Raw genomic sequence first — 20,632 nt, forward strand, 5'->3', positions numbered from 1 at the left:
TAGGCCGGGTGGCCAGTCCATCGCTAGTCTCCGACTAGAGTGGTGTAACACTCAGACTCAGGAGAAGGGGATAGAGATCAAAACTATATCCCGTCCTGAACTTAAGGTGATTGCTTTTACAGTTACCAGACTTTGCGGGGCTGCCGCTTTACACATTGCTACTGGATCCCAGATGCGGATGGCTATTGATTGCTATCGAGGTACAATTTTCAACTGGTGTGATGCTGTGTTGGCCAATATAAAAGGCCAACTGACTAGAGCCAAAAACGGATAGCTAAAGACTTTTGGTTATGGGCCTTTAGTTGTGAGTTTTGGCTTAGAGAGGGTTCCGATGCTGATCCCACAGCAGCTCACTGTTGGTGTTGGGATTCCTCGAGAGCCCAAATTGATGCGATGGGTTGCGGTTATGGCCCGTCATCCTGATGAGGGAACAGAGGTTGTCCGATTTACTCTAGAGTACTTTCACTGGTTAAAAGACCAGGTCTTTTCTATACAGGATTTTCCTTATGCCGGAGTTGATTTTCGTGGAGATCCGGACATGGTTCTTCCACCGGGAGAACAATGGGATGATACAGGTAACTTCATTTTCCACAAGTTTCTTCAACTATCTATTTTTTTTGTTTGTTTTATATCGTCTCAAAACTGATAGTAATAATTTTCAAAATGCAGATGTAGGCCCACGACGTCCAGCCAATCTCCGGCCTTATGAGAGGAGACTACCAGTTGCAGCGGCACCAGCCCAATAGGACGAGGCCACAGAGACTTTGGCTGAGTTGGAAAGTGACTTGGAGCGTCTTACAGCAGATATACCAGAGACTACTATAAATGATATTCCAATCAGGCTTCAGCGCTATGTAGTCGGGGTCCCAGGACCTTTTAGGAGGTTCTTGTGTAGGGTGGCCCGTGTAGTGGTGTCATATAGAGATCATCACCAGTGATTGGATGGTCGTTTTGTAGACACATGTGACATTTTGGTTTTTTGTACTTATCATTTTTGCCGATCATAAGGTGTTTTTCAACCTATGATCGAAGACGATGTATTTTTTGACACACTCCTATATATATATATATCATTATTACTGGCTTATCTTGTAAATCATGTTATGGAATGGTTTTAAATTTACATGTATGATTATTGCAAATGTCTATTTAACATTCAAGAAGCAATTGCATCTGCTAATGTATTTAAAGACCTTGGAATATGCTGATATTCAATGTAATCAAACTCACGTTCCAAGAGACGCACTCTCAAAAATAACCTTAATAACACTGGATTTCTAATGGTATACACTCTATTAAGCTGTAATACAACGAGTTCAGAATCTAACCTCACTATCAAACTCCGAATCCCAAATGAAATAGATTCAGACAATAACTCAATCACTGCACTGTACTCGGCAATGTTGTTTGTTGTTTGACCGAGGCTCACCCCATGCATAGATACTAACTCGTCAGAGGGCGAATAGATAACCCAAGCTGCGGAAGAGATATTCCGTGTACTACGACAAGCACCATCAGCGAAACCAATGTATGTTTGGAGAGGCATCGACATCTGCAATATCAAAGGTAAAACCAAGATAAGCCAGAATAATCTCTAAGCTAAGCACACTGTCTAAACTAACAAACACACCAGCTAGAAAGAAAAACTAACCTAACTAAAGAATCTCCATACCCATATTTTAAGCATAATACCACTTTAGGTAAAGTCCATTTCTGGGTTTACCCAAAGAGTCCCTGTCAAAGTCTACCAGCTCATAGGCCCCTTTTGCGAGCTTTCGCTTGACAATATAGGGCCCATGCCACATAGGAACGAATTTTCCAACACCTAATTTATCATTAGCTTGATCATATAATAACACTAGGTCTCCTTCCGAAAAATTTCGAGGGGTCACATTTCGATCATACTGAGCTTTCATACGTTTTGCGTGAGTCTCGATTGCCAATGCAGCATCACGTCGATTCTCATCTAATTGAGCTAAGTATAATAAACGCTTTTCCTCTTCGGAAGTAGCTGGAAGTAACTCGATGGCCATTTGCAGTGATGGGATTTCGCATTCAATGGGTAGCACAGCTTTCAAACCATAAACTAGTTGGAAAGGAGTGAACCCTGTTGATGTTTTCACTGAGGTTCGGTACGCCCAAAGCGCTGAAAATAACATGTTATGCCAATTCGACCGATGAATACCAATGATTCGTCGGATCATGATAACTAAAACTTTGTTGATGGACTCAACCAGACCATTTGCTTGTGGATAATAAGGAGTTGAACTATCGTGACGCAAACCAAGCTGGCCTGTAAGTTCTGTCATCATAACGTTTCGAAAATGGCGCCCATGGTCAGTGATTATCGCTTGTGGGACACCAAACCTAGCAATTATATGATTGAACACGAAAATTGCAGCTGTCTTGCCGTCTGCCTCGAATGTAGGCATCGCCTCGGCCCACTTAGTAAAATAATCTACCGCAAGGATGATATATGCATGCCCCCCGGCCGAGTGAGGGTTACATGTAATAAAATCGATACCCCATTTGGCAAAAGGACCAACGGAAATTATAGGGTGGAGAGGAGCAGGTGGAGCGCGCATCTTTCGATCAAACACTTGACAATTGTGGCATTTTCGGACCGCAGTAATACAATCTTTAAATAAGGATGGCCAGAAGTAGCCAGCGCGCAATATCTTTTGGGCTGTGGCATACCTAGACATATTACCGCCACACGCTCCAGAGTGACAGTCATTTAGAACCCTTTCAGCCTCTTCGTGAGTTAAGCAACGACAAAAAATAGAGTCTGCCCCACGGCGATAAAGAGTATCTCCAATAATTTTGTATTGTTGGGACTGGAATCGAATTTTCCGACGTTCCGACTTTGAAACTTCGGGCCGAAAGGATTGGGTCTGGAGATAGACGATGATATCCCCATACCACGGATCGAAAGTGCTAATTAGAAACAAAGATTCGTCTGCAATGGGCTCCTCTGCCATAGTTTCCGTGTCAGCACGCGGGAAGTCACACACTAACTCTGCAAAAACTAAAGATTTCTTAGACTTAGATTTCTCAAACTCCAAGTCAAACTCCTGTAGGATAACAATCCATTTAGAGTACTTGCCCCCTAGCAATTGTTTGGTCAAAATGTAGATCATAGGGTTGCAATCCGAAATGACTGTAGTTTTGCGTAGTAAAATGTAGTGACGAAAACGTTGGACAGCTTGAACGGCTGCCAATGCCAATTTCTCCACATGTGAGTATTTTAGCTCAATTGGATTTAATGTCCGACTAAGGTAATATATCACATGTTCCATTCTGAATTCATCTTCGTGAACTAAGACCATCCCAATGGTGGAATGAGCGGCGGCGAGGTACAAAAAGTAATCCTGGTTGTAGTTGGGAGGATGCAACAACGGTGCATGGGTCAACGCGTGTTTGAGTGCATCAAAAGATTTCTGAGCTATCTCATCCCAAGAGAATTGAGCGTTCTGTTTCAACAACCGTGTAAAACCCTTTGTAACCTCGGCGTAGTTAGGAATGAATCGTCGTAAAAAGTTTGCTTTCCCCTGCAAACTTTGGAGTTGGCGAAGACTCGAAGGAGGAGGCAATTTGATGATAGCTTCGACCTTCGAGGGATCGACGCAAATGCCGGCCTTCGACACTACAAATCCCAGCAATTGTCCCGCTTCTATACAGAAGACACATTTGTGTGGGTTCAACCGAATACGATAATGCCTACACCTCATAAAGATTACACGTAAATGGACAAGGTGATCAGCTCGATGTAATGAATGAGCAGGCAAATCATCGAGATACGGTTGCACAATGTGTTTGATGTCATGAAATGCATAAGACATCGCCCTTTGAAAAGTTGCTCCGGCATTCTTGAGCCCAAAAGGTAATTTGCAATAAGCAAATGTCCCCCATGGACAAATGAAAGCCGTTTTTGGTTGATCGACAGGTAGAATATTGATTTGATTGTAACCGGAAAAACCGTCCATAAAGGAAAATATTTCGCTGCCGGCACAATCATCAATTATTTGATCGATATAGGGTGTTGGGTAGTTGTCCTTTGGACAAGCTCGATTAATGTCCCTATAATCGATGCATATTCTTATTGTTCCCTGTTTTTTGTTAACCGGAACAATATTCGATACCCAATCCGTTAACGGGATCGGATAAATGAAACCTGCTTTCAATAGTTTCTCAACTTCTGCTTTAATTGCAGCAGCTTTTCGTGGGTGAATCTGACGCAAACATTGCCGGACGGGTTTAGCGTCCGGGTAAGTCTTGATCTCATGAACAACAATCGCGGGATCAATTCCTGGCATTTCCTCATAGGACCAGGCAAACACGTCGCGGAATTCTTGAAATAGGGCCTTGTATGTCTGAATTTCGTCATCTGTACACGAGGCACCTATATCAATGTTTTCAATAATTCCAGACTTAACCGAAATGTCAATGGGAATAGTTCGAGAGATGTTTCCCAAATTCAGCTCTGAATCAGGATGTTTCATGGGATTCTGAGCTTCCTTGACATATTCAGCTGTAAAAATTGATGAGAAATCATTTTCAAAACAATCATCCTCGGGCAAAAACGAAGATCTATGATGGAGATCGTCCCATGGTAAATCATCTATACACAGGATTTCACGAAGTTGCTCGTCAGATGAAACAACTTCGGGAAATTCTATTAACTCCAAGGTTGATGTGAAAAGTGATTCCTCACGCACCACATTCATTAGGTCGATTTTGGTTGAACGTGGGTCGGTAAAAGACTGCACAGCTTCATAGGCAATTTCATATGGACTCAAAGGCATAAAATTACCAAATGAGTCTATTTCAGATTCAGAAGGAACGATCCAAGGATCGTCATAAAAAATAGTGTCTGATGTAATCATATGAATGGTTGCAAATGAAGATGATGCGTTGAGTGGTGGAAAAGGAAAAGTTCCCAGTAAACCGGAATCTTTAACTAGTCCTACTCCAACATCCTTATATGGGATGGTCGTTTTACCGACATGCTGAATACTCTCTGAAGAGGCTGGGTCGGATGAAAAGTAAGCCAGGTGGTCTATTGTTACGATCTTTCCATTATGTGGGAACTTTATTACTCGGAAGACCGATGAAACGACCGCTGTCATAGCGTAAGACCAACTTCGACCCAAGAGAAGGTTGTAGTCTAGAGGGGCATCAACCACCTCCACATCTAGACTAATGGTTTTTCCTTCAACCCCTATAGGCAAATCCTGTAGAATGCCAAAAGGATGAAACCCACGACCATCAAAGGCCTTAAGAATTGTCAGGGATTGATTTAGTGAAGGAGAACCAAGCGATCTCCAACACTGTATCGACATAATACACGTTGAAGCTCCCTCATCAATTACAGTCCGATGAATAGGCCTGTTTTTGACTATCACTCGGATCTGGAAAGCCATTTGATGAGGTAAATGTGGTGTACTATTTTCTAGATCAAAGATTATTAGGTTCGGGTCCTGAACATCAACAGCTCCTATAGCCGACAAAAGTAATTTGCGCTGTGCTGGGCACGATTTCAGCACTTCCAAAGCCGACATTGCTGAGGGTGAAACAACTAAGTCCTCAACAATGTTATAATTCTGAGCCGCTCTCGCATGTGGATTGAAAGCAGACTTTCGAAGTATACCCTTGGCGGGCGGTTTGATTACTAAGTCTGGATTAGGCTTCTCGATCTGTAGTGGATCGGAACCGGGAGCTGAGGTTGATGGATTAGAATGAGAAGATTCTGCTTCTTTGCCATCAACATGACTTTTACTACCATAATCTTGCGATCGAGTCGCAATCCTTACATGGGACATCATCAATATGGGTTCTTCATTGGCACTCGAGGAAGAACCTATCATTTTGCTATCTTTTGGAAATGGATCCTTCAAGACAGCAGGAGTTTGGGAACCTTTGACGATTTTTGCAACCTCTGCTCGATGAGGGCAGTCTCTTGTAAAATGTTCCTCTTCACAAATGAGACATGGATAACGAGGTTTGCGCTTTTCATCATTGGATTCCGCCTTTTCAGTTTTCTCCTTTGTAGTTTTGTCTGATTTATTCTTCTTCTTCCCTTTCTTCTTCCCACCGGATTTTGATTTAGTTGTAGATGAATCTACAGCGTGAATATCGGCGGAGAGTTCAGCAGAAGAATCTCCTGTCGGGGAGTCTGGTAAGGTTATAATAGGAGAAGAATTCTTTGAGGATTTCTTCTTGCTTTTAGTGTTCACCGTACCAATCATGCCATCAGCAGCATGAGACCCTGAAGGAGCTGCAGCGATTTGATTTGACTTTGGAAGATATGGGATCTTTTCGTGTAACGTACCTGACTGAGTATAAACTAAGTCAAGGTACTGCGCTTGAGCAATCACTTGCTCCTCAGTAACTACTCCGGCCTTAGCTACGTCTTCAGTAATCTTCGGTAACAATGATTTAACAAACCATTCAACTAAGATCTGGTCCGGGATAAAAACTTTCACTAACCGCCTTCGACGTCTCCATTCATGGATATGATCGGAAATATAAGTGGATGTCGATTGATTTAATGAAGTTAGTAACTCCGTGCCATTATCATATCTGATCGGCAACTGAAAATGAGTTAAAAACGAGGTAGCTAACTGGCTAAAATTATAAAAAGAGGCCCGTGGTAACTCAATATACCACTTGGCCGCAAGACCAATGAGAGTGCGCTGGAAAAGACGTAAGCGGATTGAATCATCCGAGATGGAATTAGAGGCACACCAGAGGTGGTAAGTCATCACATGATTCGACGGGTCTTCTCCAGACTTACCTTCGAACTTGGGAATGTCACTGGGCAACTTATTCGGCATTGGCGGCCAAAACGGAAGATAATTAATTGGATCGTTCGTTAGGCGCGACAAGTCTGGTAAGTCCAAAGTTGCGATAAACGGTAGCTGCCAATTAGGATCCCTAAAACTCTGAGTCATTATACCAGCCCCAGGAGGAGGATATCCAGGATAACTAGGAATGGGAATCGCATTCGGGATATTGTATCCTCCTGGAAAACCAGGATTAACCGGACCGTACTGGGGTTGCTGCGGTTGTTGATAAGTGTACCCAGGATACGGTTGATAATGGTAAACTGGCTGCTGGACAGCAGGACTGAATTGGTACTGTCCCTGGTACGGTTGATAAATGAATTGTGGTTGACTTGTGACAACTGTACTTAAACCAGGTTGTCCTACAGGCATCTGAACCGTAGTTTGAATCGTGGATCCAGACGATGGTAAAGATGTCTGAGGAGTAGATACAGGGACAGTAGAAACCGGAGCTGTCGATACTCCAGAAGTAAGTGGGGTAGATTGAATAGATGTTGCGGCAGTTGCAGCAGTCGTTTGAGATGGAGTACGAGGCGAAATAGGCCCAGACTGAGAAACTACCGAAGGTACAGAAGTTTGAATATTAGACTGGACTGGTTGCTGGGGTGAACCAGAAACTAAGGGTTGTCCAGTTTGAGATGACAACTGTACATTTGGCTGCAACACCTGTTGAATTTGCGATGGATCCCACACTATGTTCATTCCGGGGTATTGACTCATAACAGGTTGAGGATATTGAGATCCATAACCGGGTTGAGGGTAGGATTGATAACTGAAAGGTACATTTCCCGTACCTTGAATATAAGATTGACCTTGGGGTGGTTGGAAACCTTGATTCGAGTACTGACCTTGGGGTAGATACCCTTGAGGCATGTACTGATACTGGGGTTGACCTTGAGGTATAAATTGATACTGGGGTTGACCTTGGGGTACATATTGAGTCTGGGGTTGACCTTGAGGAATGTATTGTACCGTAGGCACGTACTGTCCTTGAGGTTGCCCCCCAGATGCAAATTGTGTACCTTGAGGTTGCCCCCTAGGCGTTAATTGAGGTTGCCCCCCAGGCGTTAATTGAGGCTACCCCCCAGGCGGTAACTGGCCACCTTGAGGTTGAGAATCGGGAATAGAACCTGACATCATAAGAATGTCTTCTACGCTCAACGGCTTTGCACCATTGCTTCCAGTGAATATCCTTTGTTCAATGGGTTGAGGAGATGCTCCCGAAAAAGCACCAGCAAGTGACTGATACCCAGAGGGAACAGAAGGATCGACGTACAAAAAAGATTCAGGCGATTGAGTAAACATGGACGACTGACCTGACATATTTACGGGAGTATAAAAACCCCTAGGTGGATAAGGAGCATGAGGTGGTGAAAAACTTAACCCTGAGTTGTCCAAATAATTAGTTAAAGAAAGATACCAAGTAGTACTTCTAGGTGGACTGTAAAAAATTGATTCACGCTCCCTTAGATCAATAGTAGGTTGATTTTCAGGGATAGGGATGCCTATTTCTTCTTCTGGAGCAAGTTCTTCAATAGCTATCAAACCAGAAGGAAGATTTTCGGTGATGACTCTTTCTACCCTAGGTGAATCAGGAGCACTAGAAGTTGGAGAGACAAACCCCGATGTTGGAGTAACAGGTTCAGATATCTCAGGTTCTTCGCCTATATCACTAGTAGATGAAAAGCTACCAGCAAGTTCGGAAACCGAAATAGCTTCAGGATTATAACCTGTTTCTAGAGTTTGGTAATCAGGATGAACAACCAACGAAGACTCTCTTTCTTCAGGTGATCCTACTTTACTGCCACTAGGAGTTAGGAGGACTTTCAAACCTTCGTAATGGCCCAGGACGTCTTCAGGAGGTTGGCCCCGAAGTCTACGGGACTTCCTCAACAAATCAGCCACGGTTACAACCTCAGGAGACTGGCCCCGAAGTCTACGGGACTGTCTTGGTAATTCAGCCACAGTTAAAACTTTTAACTACTGCACACGCAAACAAAGTAAAATCTCAAAGCAAACCGCCTAAAGTCTCTAAAGAACCAAACAAATTCGAATCACACGCCTAAAGAATCTAGGGCGTCAAACCACACACAAACAGTAACCTTCCGGACCGAAAACACTAGTTGGTGATGAAATCCAACATCGCAAAATTCAGTACAGAAGTGGCGGGTGGAACAGTTACCCCGGCAACCTGCTTAATGAATAGACTAGACCAAGTTCCTCCACTTTAACTGTCTCGAGTGAAGTGAACCCCCCAGAAAATCCAAGTGAGTCTAGCCGACGTCTGCTCCGGGTACAGTGGGATCTTCCCTCCACCGTCACCTTAGGAAGAATCCTAAAGATAATAGTCACTAAGGTCACCAACAGCAACAAATATACCTGGGGGAACAGTCTACGATCCGATACACACGCAAGGGCAGAGTAACAAGCTCAATCCCCTTGCCGGCTCCTTGACAATAATCCAAGGTTTACCGACAAGTGACCCCAGGCTCCTCGACAATGGTTAATCCGAGGTTTACCGTTTGTAATATGTGCATATCTGGCGTCGTTCCCAATGAAGGAGGATTGATTACCTCACTGGTTCGGACACGATCTCGTGCTTCTCCTTTAAGAGGAGCTTTCCCAGAGTATAAATGTAACAGTTGGATTTATCCTACCGCAAGATAAGCTACTTGTTTGGTTTTGCTGTCTTGGAGAGTTAATTACTCTCCTACTCCAAGACACTAGCCTGATCTATATTGGTGTATCAGAGCCCTAGTAAATAAAAAGTTACTAAGTTAATTTTACTTTAAGCGTTAATTTTTTATGGCTTTTCTTTAGGACAAAAGGTAGCGGAGATGAAACTTATGATGTGTAGACTCGACTCAAATCCACTAAAAAGATGCACCTAGGATGAAAAAACAATCTTTTCTTTTCAATGAATTCCCTAGCTAAGAGAGTTGGAGAATGCAAAATTTATAAAGACAACTTCCGTAGCAATGAAAATCAAAGAAAAAATCTCTTTATCTTTTCCAAAGCACACAACACAAGACCACTAATTATTTCACGAAAACTTCCTTTCTCTTTTCAAAGACTTCAAACGCTACTAAAACAAACTTTCCTCAAAAGAGATTTTGTTATTTTTCCTATTTTAACAAAGCATATAAAACTACTTAACAAAAATAAATTTTAAGATCTATGAAAATCTAAGAGAAATTTACCTAAAAGCAAATCTAATGAGGTAAAAGCCTACAAAATATAATTCCAGGTTGTTTTATTCAGTTACAATTCAACCAAGGACTAATTCATGCAGAATCATAAACCAGTCAAAAACAAAAATAAAAAGCTTTTGTTCTTTTTCTTAAGAATGAAATTCACAGCTTAACAAACAAGCCTTCTCGAAATTCCGCAAAGAGACAACACAACGGTAGGTTTCTCAAACAAAGGTAGATTTTACAAATGGTCTAACTCCTAAGAAGACTGAAAAGACCAGGGATATCCAAGGTTTTTACAATTTCTAAAGCCAGAGTCACTACAAGACCAATACAAAAATCAAACCTAGGGCTAGAATTTCTATGAACTCCACTAAAACCCTTGATGCTAATGAAATAAGCTTAGATGAAAACTTCTGACAGGTAACCAGTGGATCTAGGCAGCAATAAACAAACTATAAACAAAATCTAATAGGTAAACAAGGAAAAAATGGAATTTTCTAAACTTTTGACAGGGTACGCAGGCAGCCTGTTTGCACAGGTGCGGCCACGCTCTGTGCGCAAAGCAGAAGTGCGTACAGGTACGCACTGTGCTTAACGCAGAGGGTGCGTACTGCTCTCAAAAACAAGAAAAATAAAAAACTAACTTAATCCTAAGCTACTATACCCAAATTCACAATCAATCAGTCAAAAACTAGAAAGAAATCAACGTTTCTCAAATCAAAGTATCAATCAAAAGAGAAATCAATCAAATCCATGGATTCCCCAGTGGAGTTGCCATTTTGTCATGCGGAAAGAGTCAATTTTGCGGACAAAACCGACCTCCCTAGAAAACAAGGCTTTTCTAGTGACAAACAAAACAATCAAGCACTATCTTTCCCTAAATATGCATTTAAAATAAAAGCAACCAGGTGTTTAAGGCTTACCTCTAGTCCAACGCTGTTTGTAGCAGCCAAGCCTCTCCGATCCAGATGAGCTCCTTCTCCTTGAAGCCTGCATTCACTAACAAGCAAACGATTACATAGCACCTGAATAACTCATATCGTAAAACATATTCATCATAAAGACCAAGGAGTTTATGAAACAAATTATATATAACAACTTGTTGAGAAAAATGAACTTAATTGTATTAATTGGAAACAAAAGAAACCATTACAACCAGTGCCTTGGTGTTGTGCAGGTCCCTCCCAGGGTCCAGCAAGAGTTCTCCTCTACTTTGATCAGCTCACCCACTTCCAAATGAAGCTAAGAAAGGATTGGAATCTCTCCTCTCAAGCTCTATAAGGCAGTCCTAATTTCAGCAGCATCTACCCTTAGGAATGTTCAGCTTTCAACCTCCCCGCCCTCTGGCCCAATGCCTGTATTTATAATGCTTTGGAGGAAGTTAATCAGGTCCACCATCAATGGGATAAGCCCCTCTTTCAAAGGGATAGCTCCCCTCTTCATGGGATAAGTTCCTCTTTCATTGGGATGCATGAACCATCTGGAGGCGCTCAATCCACGTCAAACCATCTTCTAGAATGCTCTAGAATCAACCACAAGTAAGTTTTTTGAAGTAAAACTTGCGCCTTTTGACCTTTACAGGAGTACGCACCCACCCCTTTACAGACAGAGCGTACAAGTACGCAGGTATTATGTACTTGAGGTGCATACACGCAGGTAAGAGTAAGAAAAACTGCGTAACCAGAGTTATATTGACTTTTAAAGGCTTTCTCTCTTTTTTGGAGTTTGACATGAGGAGGAGAGGTATAAGACTTGCCAAGGAGGATAGTATGGTTATTGATGGAGCCATACTAACTCCAAATAGTCATGGTGACAAATTTTAGTGTAACATGGCCATTTTTTCATCATCAAATCATGAACAATTACTTTAACGTTCGTTTTCTAGCTGCTTTGCGCGGTTTCTCCCTTGGTAGGGAAACTCTCTACGCACTATTGTGGACTATGTGACATACCCTCATTCCACGCAGTTCTCTCCTAGTGCAGCTCTCCAACCCAGGTAGTGTAGTTTACAGTCTCGCGCCTCCTTTCAGCTGCCTGGAGTGCTAAGACTGTGCTTCCCTCATATAGTCACCTAGCTGAGTCACCGGTGTATGGCTTCAATTGACTGCCATTCACCTTCCTTAGGAAGGGTTCTCCATTCAATTTAACTAGCTAAACTGCTCCAGCATCAGTAATCTTCTTGATGACATATGGCCCTACCCAGTGCATCCTAAATTTCCCTGAAAATTTATCAAATTTACTGTCATATAACAAGGCCAGATCATTTACCTTTAAGGTGCACAGTTTGATGTGTCGATCATGCCATACCTTTTCACGCTCCTTTTGAACTTGTTGATGAAATCCAGCTAGAAATCAGTCCTCCTCAAGCTCTGCTAGCTATGTGAGCCTCTCTTCCAGGGCTCCGCAGTTTGCCATTCCTGTGAGTGCCGCTATGCACAGGCTAGGTACAATGTATTCCATTGGCATCAGAACTTCTACGCCATACACAAGTCTAAAAGGCGTTTGCCTAGTTAGCTTCTTGCAAGTTGTTCTGTAGGCCCATAGCACCACAGGTATGCACACATCCCAGTCATTTCTCTGAGCATTGCAGACCTTCATCAGTGCGCTCTCCAGTATCTTATTGAATGATTCCATCATCCCATTGGCCTGTGGATGGTAAGGCATACTTTTCTGATGATACACCTGAAATTCTTCTGTCAACGTGCTGATTGTTTCATTAAGAAAGTGCGTATTGCGATCGCTCATTAAGATCTTTGCGCAACCAAATCTTGTCAACACATATTCAAAAATAAAATTTGCTGATGTCGCACCTATACAATCCTTCATAGGCTGCGCCTCTGCCCACCTAGTCAAGTACTGAGTCGTGGTGATGATGTACCATGCATCTGTCTTCTTTCCTTGAGGCTGAATTGGACCCACAACCCATTTCTTGAATGGTTGTAATGTCACCTGCGGTATCAGAGGTAATTCATCCCTCTACGATGGCCTGCTAGTCATTTGACATGTGTCACATGCCCTACAATATGCTTTCAAATCCTTATGCAGGGTTGGCCACCACAACCCAACACCTAAAGCCTTCTATGCTGTTGCTTTCCTTGCATAATGTCCTCTTGCAGCTCCTCCATGAGATTCTATGAGGATACTGCTTTGTTCAAAGTTAGGTACATAACATTGCAATGTTTCATCTGACCCCATTTTGTACAAGTGCCCTGCAATGACAGAGAAGTCCATCGCGTGCACCACTAACTCCTTCTTCTGTTGGCTTGTAAACACTTTTGGAGCAGTTCGTGTTGTCAGGAAATGTATGATATCTTCAAAGTGACTGTCTGTGACATGCACTACAAAGAGCTGTGTGTTAGGCATACCCTTCTCCAAGTAGGTTCCTCTCCCATTTCAATGTGCGATAAATGATTAGGTCCCGTGTTCAGTTGCCCTGGCTTCACAATAACTTCAAAGTCATACTCCCAGAACAATAGCAACCACCTACATATTTCCCCCACAAACACAAGATTGTTGACCGGGTACTTCAATGCAGAATGATCCGTATACATCTTAAAGTGTCTGCCCAACAAATAGTGCCTGAACTTCTGGAGCACGTACACCATAGCTAATCCTTCGCGCTCTATCATGGAATAATTTTTCTCTTCTTTAGACATATTCCTACTTGTGAACACTATAGGGTGATCGATTTCTCCCTCACCGGCCTTTGTCAGCACGACCCCTAGCACAATACTGTTGAAATGTGGCAACAATAAAATTCCAATTTAATTTGTCCTTGAATTAAATTGTGAATTAAAATCGAATTTAGTCTTAACAACTACTTGGAAATAATTAATTAATTTATTTTAAATGAATGAGTTAGATAAATTCAAGTTAGAAGTCTTTCTGAAGTCATGAAAGAGTTATCCCTTAAATTAAGGAGATAAGATTGAGCTATATTTGAGCTGTAATTAGTTAACTCAGTTTACTGAGTTAAGTCCAGTTAAATTAGCTCAAAACTGTTTGAGGAACTAAAAGTTAGTTAACAGTCAGTTGATGCATGCATGCACTCAACTAGTGCTACTCCAGTTAATTGAAGATTCCCTCATCAGAAACTCATGCATGTATATTTTGAGAAAGACCCAGTTGAGATTAAAGTCAAGGATAGTGTACTATCAGTTGCGTGGGTTTTCTTAAAGAGAAAACTCATGCATGCAGTCAAGGATAAACCCTTGAGGATTGCGTGGTTTTGAAGGGTGTGAGATCATTTTTCCACTTGGTAAAGGAGAATCAACCACAAGGAACAACGCAAGGAAATAGGAGCTTGGAGGGTAGATAGGAAGGCTGGAGAGAAGCCAAGATTGCCTGTGAGCATCTGTGAGGATGAGCTGGATAGCTGTGAGAGCTAAGGCTTTGTACAATTCATATTTTTTTCCACCTGTATGATAATACAGATAGTGGGGTTTTTAGCTGAGGCTTTCCCTAAAATATTTTCATGTGTATTGTGCCATTGATTCTTCTTCTCCTGGTTATATTGTTCAGATCGATATTTAAGCTTCTGCAAATAGATAGTAGAAGTAGGTTATAGTATTCTTCTTTGATTTATATTGCATTATCGGGTTAACCTACACCAGATTTTCTACAAATACATGATGCATCCAAGTGCACATGAAATTCCTTCTTCCAGTTTGGGAAGACTAGGATTGGCACGGTGACCATTTCCTCTTTCAGCATGTCCAAGCTCTTATGGCATTCATCATTCCAATAGAACATAACATCCTTTCAAAAAATTCTCCATATGCGCGGTGATCTGGGCATAGCTCTTGATGAACTTCCTATAGTATATGGTATGCTCTAGAGTTACGCACAGCTGTTTCACATTCCTCTACGCCTCCAAGTTGATTATCACCGTGATCTTCATGGTGTCTACCATCAATCCTTGTCTGCATACCACATGACCTAGCAGGACCTCAAGAGGGACACAAAATAGACACTTATTCATATTGAGCGCAATCTGGTATCTCCAACATGTATCCAGCATCAAGCGCAAACTTTCCACATGGCGCTTGACCAATCCAAACACTATCTAATCATTAAAGTATACCTCCAGAAATTTATGAATGAAGTCTTTGAATGCCATAATGACTATGCACAAAAATATTGCTGGCGCATTCTTCAGCCCAAAAGGAATTATGGTGTACTCAAAACATCCCCATTCAGTCACGAAGGTTGTATAGCTTCTATCCTCAGGTGCGATTTTGATCTGATGGTACCCAAAGAACCCATCAGTGAAAGAGTATGCTTCTTGGCCGCCTACATTATCCAGAACCTCGTCAATGAATGAGGTCGGGAAAGGATCATGCACACAAGTGTCATTCAATTTCTAGAGATCCATGCATATCCTTATTTCTTCTTTCTGCTTCTTTTCCTAAACCACTGTTGGGCTTACCCAATCAGATTCTTCCACTGGTTCAATAATTCCTACCGTGAGCATCTTATCTAACTCAGTGTGGACCCTTTCCTTATACTTCGAATTAAGGTGGTAAGGTATTTTTTTTACAGGTTTCGCATTTGGTTTCAAGGTGATCTTCATGACACCTAGGTCTCCTATGATTCCCTTTAGAGCAGAAAATGTCTTAGGGAACAAATCCTGATATTTGCGGAGGAGCTCAACGACCTTGTCTACTGTCGCATCGTCCCAATAGTCCCCAATATTTGTAAATTTCAGCTCCGCCTCTGTGCCATTGTTGACCTACCTAGTTTTCAACGATGCAGTTATGTCTGGATCCTCTATCTGGGGACCTTCAACCTTGCGGTGACCCTCGGTTTCTGGAATATTAATATTTCTGGGATCCTCATCTTCTTCTTCAGTAGTCACGTTATAGTATTCCAGTGCGTGGTTCAGCAATCAAGTTGAATATGGTCGAAGGGATCTTGCGGTATCCTAAAGATCGCTGCTTTAACCTCCTGTAGTGCCTCGTCAATACATTCAAACCCATCCTCAAGGCTAAATGTCATTATAAACCCCTGGCACAAGATGTCCCATTCTTTAGTGCCATAACGGAGCTCTATTTCCAAGTACCAATTCATTGGTATGACATCCAGGGTATGACAAAATAGATGCACCCATTCAGGTTAGGGCTCCGCTCTATGAGCCTTAGTCCATTTGGCTAGGGGATCACACAGATCATCCCTTCCATCATACTTGTCTGTCATTCATACTTTCAGCTGCCCAAAACATATTCTCATCATCCTCCTATAGTCGTGCCAATCACTAAAATTATCCTTGTGTGTACCCCACCATCTTGCGGATGTAGTGCGCAGTACCCAGTCCAAGGCCTGGAAGTGATGCTTCTCCAATACTTCTCTCTCAAATGCATCCAAAAAGTGATCAACATCAGTTAGCCCATCATAGTGAGGCAAACTCCTTACTTCTAATGACACGCAGCGCAATGACTTGGTCATCATATTACAATGCAGCGTAGATACTTCATGCAATCGGTTCTACCAGTGCTCTAATTCTTCGTCCGAATCTGATGTGCAGGAGCTCTCGTGGTCCCATGAAATACGTTTGTCTACTATTTGATTTACCCAATCCTTTTCTCATGCCGTTATCTTGTAAATATGGTCCAAATCGTCATTGCTTTCATAATCACGGGCTGGTTCTGTATAGCGCAGTCCTTCTACAAGATCCAGTGACACCACTACGTAGAGTGACTTCTTTTCAGATATCATCTTGTGCCTCTTAAGGTTGATTACCCCATTCATGTCAGTGGCCCAATCGAATCCAAGGAGCATAGGATAGGGATTTCTATCATCCACAATCTCTATTACCTCAAATTCCGCCAGTGTGCTCGCACCTTTGATGTCAACTGTCACCCCTTACAGCCTCCCCATCAGGATAATTATTTGTTGATTTGCCATCCTTAACTAGATCAAAGACCATTGGAGCGTAGGTCTCCCCATTCTTTCCAATGTTTTCTTTGCTCAAACCATTCACGTCGGACCCCAGATCAAAGATAACTTGGTCCATTTCGTATTCCCCTATCTGCGCGGTGAGTCTCATCTCACGCCTAGTCCTTGCCTTATGCTTGCCAAGATTTTTGACTACGCACAGTTCACCAACAACACCATCCTTTCCAGCGCACCTATTGATCAATTACTATAGGCCCTTCACAACCTTACTATCCCAGAGCAGTTTCATGTAGGTCTCCAAGAATGTGGTAATCATGGATGGGTCCATTTCTTCAACTGGTTTCTCCTGACTTCCTGAGGTAGAGACCTCAGCGAAGCTTTTCTTTGCTTCCATAAATATTTCTTTTGCACACACCAAAACAAATCCAGTCTCCTTTTCTAGTGCTCTATGGACCCATTCACCTTTTGCAGGTTACTTCCCTTTATCCTCCCTAATCATGGTTTCGCTTCGCAGAATAATGTTTACCTTAGGGTCTTCCTCGCAAGGCTTAGCCCTCATCATCTGGAGGTTCTGCATCAGCTATGTAGGCTGTGCCCCCTTTTTTTGAATCTTAGCCAACAATAAAGGGAAATCCTCAGTTGCATGGTTAAACTGAGTACAGTAGTGGCATGGCAGTCACGTCAGATTCATACAGTCCCTCGCATAGTGTCCTCGTCCTCTGTAATTGTAGCAAATAAGCTATCCTCGACCTCTACTAGGATCCCCCCCACATCGACCTCAGCTGTGCCCCTAATACTCACCTCACATTCCCCCAACACCTTGGTCTAGAGGTTGTGTTTCTGCCAGCACCCTATATGGAGGTGTCTTGTCCATCATTAATTTGTAACTATGACAATTGCGCTTGTCGTGACCTACTAATTGACAAAAATTGCAGAAGAGCTATTGTGGTGTCTATACAAATTTCTGTAGCAAATGGAAATTGTTGGTCGCATGTTTCCTAGCCACCTGGCATATAGCGTACCATAGCGTGGGCCCTGCACTTGGCCCTGCCGCAGCCTCTGGTCGTAGAGTCATTGGCCCCCTTGCTGCAATATAGTTCGCGAAGACTGGGAAGTGATCCTTGTCATGCCCCTGACCTTTGCATTTTAGGCACCAAACTTCTTCCTGCGCCTCTGGCCGAGCTACTCTGTCATTCTTCAGACTTTGCATTTTGAGGCAAAAGGTTTTGAAACTACGCATGAATCTACTGAACCCCCAGATTAGCATCCTGCATTATTGTCTCATGCAGTCTCATTGTGATTTCTAGAGCTTATTCCTGGGTCTCAATCTTCTGCTGTGACAATGCAACCCTTAGGTGGGGCCGGAGCGATGCCATGAACCATTCATGGTGCTGCCCATTAGTTAGGTTCATGTTGGCTTCATGGATTGTACACTTCAATATTTGACCAAATCCCAGGGCATCTCCTCAAGCTTCATCATGATCTCCTTGAATCCCATAATTGATTGCGCTTGAGACTTAGGTCTACTGAATTCTCTATTCAGCGCACCCTGGATGCCTGCCAACATGGATGTTGGGTTATCAATACTATACTTAATGGACCACGTTAGTGTGCGGTCCTGAAAAGCACTAACTAGTGTGGCTTCCTTCATTATGTCATCCGTGATACCCTGAGCTTCCCATACAGCCTTTGTGACGAACCAAAACTGGACCGGATCTTCATTTCCTACGCCCTTCAATACAAGTACCTTTACGGAGTTCACCATGTTGAACAGTGGTGGAGGTGGCAGTGGTGTAGGTGATGGGGTGAGTGGTGGGGGTGAGGATGGAGGTGGTGTGGATGGATGGGACGAGGATGGAGGTTGTGTAGGTATTCACGGGAACCCTTGTCTTATCAGCTGAACAACACTCATTGGAGAATACTGCAATGCTCCTTCATTGTCACTCAAAGGAGGCTCGATCAGCAGGATATAGGACCTTTTCTTCCTCTATCCCTGAAAGGCCTTCCACTTCGCGTAGCTCCAAACATCAAGGTAACTGCATGACCCACTTTTCACACAAGATCATATTAATCCAAGAATTTAGTGACTTCAAATACTCACCTCGTGGTTATTTTAGGAAGCAGTGCCTTGCTTCGCTGTAACCAATAGTAGTATCGACCATGAACTCTGTCACAAATCCTCCTATGATGCGGTCGAGCCAATGGTCGACAATGTGCATGATCTTATCTTTAGAGGCTTCCAATATCCTTACTAACTCTGGTGTCCAAACAATCAGATTGTCAAGCCTCCACCTTCCTTGGCCGTCTGCCAACTTCGCGACCCACTTGTATAACTCAACCAGGAAGGAACAAAAGAAGATTTTGTGTATTTCTATGTATAGATATCTATCCAACCACTATTCTTTCATCAATCGCGGATTCTTGTTCTCTTGCACTACGAATTCATGGATCTTTCTATCCAACTAGTTTTCGATATCTTTCTTAGTGTTAAGTAGCCAAGAAAATCCCTACACTACTGGCCCTTTCGGCATCAATTCGTGCAGCGCGGAATGAAGTTTCACTCGAAGCAGTATGGGGGGTTGCAAGAACCAAGTTTCCGCACCCTGAGATGGTCGTGATGTCAATCTTATACCATAACCCCTATCTTCACGTAGATCGATAAGCCCTTAGGGCTTATCCATGTTCCTTCTTTTCTGACCTTCAGAAGCTTTGCGGAGGTATACGACTCACCCTCGTGCAACCCTAACTAGTGATCCAGGCACTTACGCACCTCTGTAACTATGTACGGCTACAAGTTCCAAAATTACCTTAAGTATTTTCCAATTTTACCATGAAATTAAGGTTATCTTCATGTAAACATATATTCTTACTTGTGTTCAAACAACAGATATAAACATATACATTCACGCATCAAATTAGCATTATAATGTAAACCCAGAACTTAACATAACATAATAAGATGCAATAATCAGAGACAAAATACATAGCAATTTCAGAATACTTCTCTTTATTGATGATTCAAGTTCCTAGTACAGACTCTATCTGCCTTGCGCACACAGTTGCAGACTTCTAACCTAGGCCTCTGCGCACTCAACTGTAGAGCCTCTACCTATGCTAAGACTCTTGCTCTTAGCTCTCCTATGACCCAAGCACTTAGAACTCTAGTTCATTCTACCCTTCTCCTTAGACTTAGATTATTTCTATACAATCCCATGGTCCGTGGACCATGGGTGGATCTTTACAGCTGACATGATTATTTACAAAACAAGGGCAGACAACCCTTAATGACTCTTGACATCTTCACACTTGGCGACCACAAAATGCGGAGACTTTACATTCTTTATACAAATTTTGGGCTTTCTGCCCTAAAACATAGGCTTTCAGCACCAAAAATGACTATTAGGGGAACCTGTTCCCAACATCCAGTTTTGAGCCTTTGCATACATTTCATGGATTCTTGCACTCTTCTTCCCTCGTGATGTTTTTCGAATCATGAAGATGTCTCCATCATGGGGTAGTTTTTTGATATCTTTTCCACTTTCACGTATGATGGTGAAGGAGGAGTGGCTTGGCTTGAGTACTTACATGGCTTTCTTTCCATGCTTCATGAGGAAGATGGGTGTTCTAACGAACAGGCCAACTTGCTACTTGCATACACACTTTGTGAATCTCCACGTAGATGGTTGCTCAGCCTACCAG

Source organism: Pinus tabuliformis, chromosome Q (assembly GCF_031772625.1).
Source record: "Pinus tabuliformis cultivar Carrire ecotype Pingquan chromosome Q, CPIR1, whole genome shotgun sequence".
Classification (NCBI taxonomy): domain Eukaryota; kingdom Viridiplantae; phylum Streptophyta; class Pinopsida; order Pinales; family Pinaceae; genus Pinus; species Pinus tabuliformis.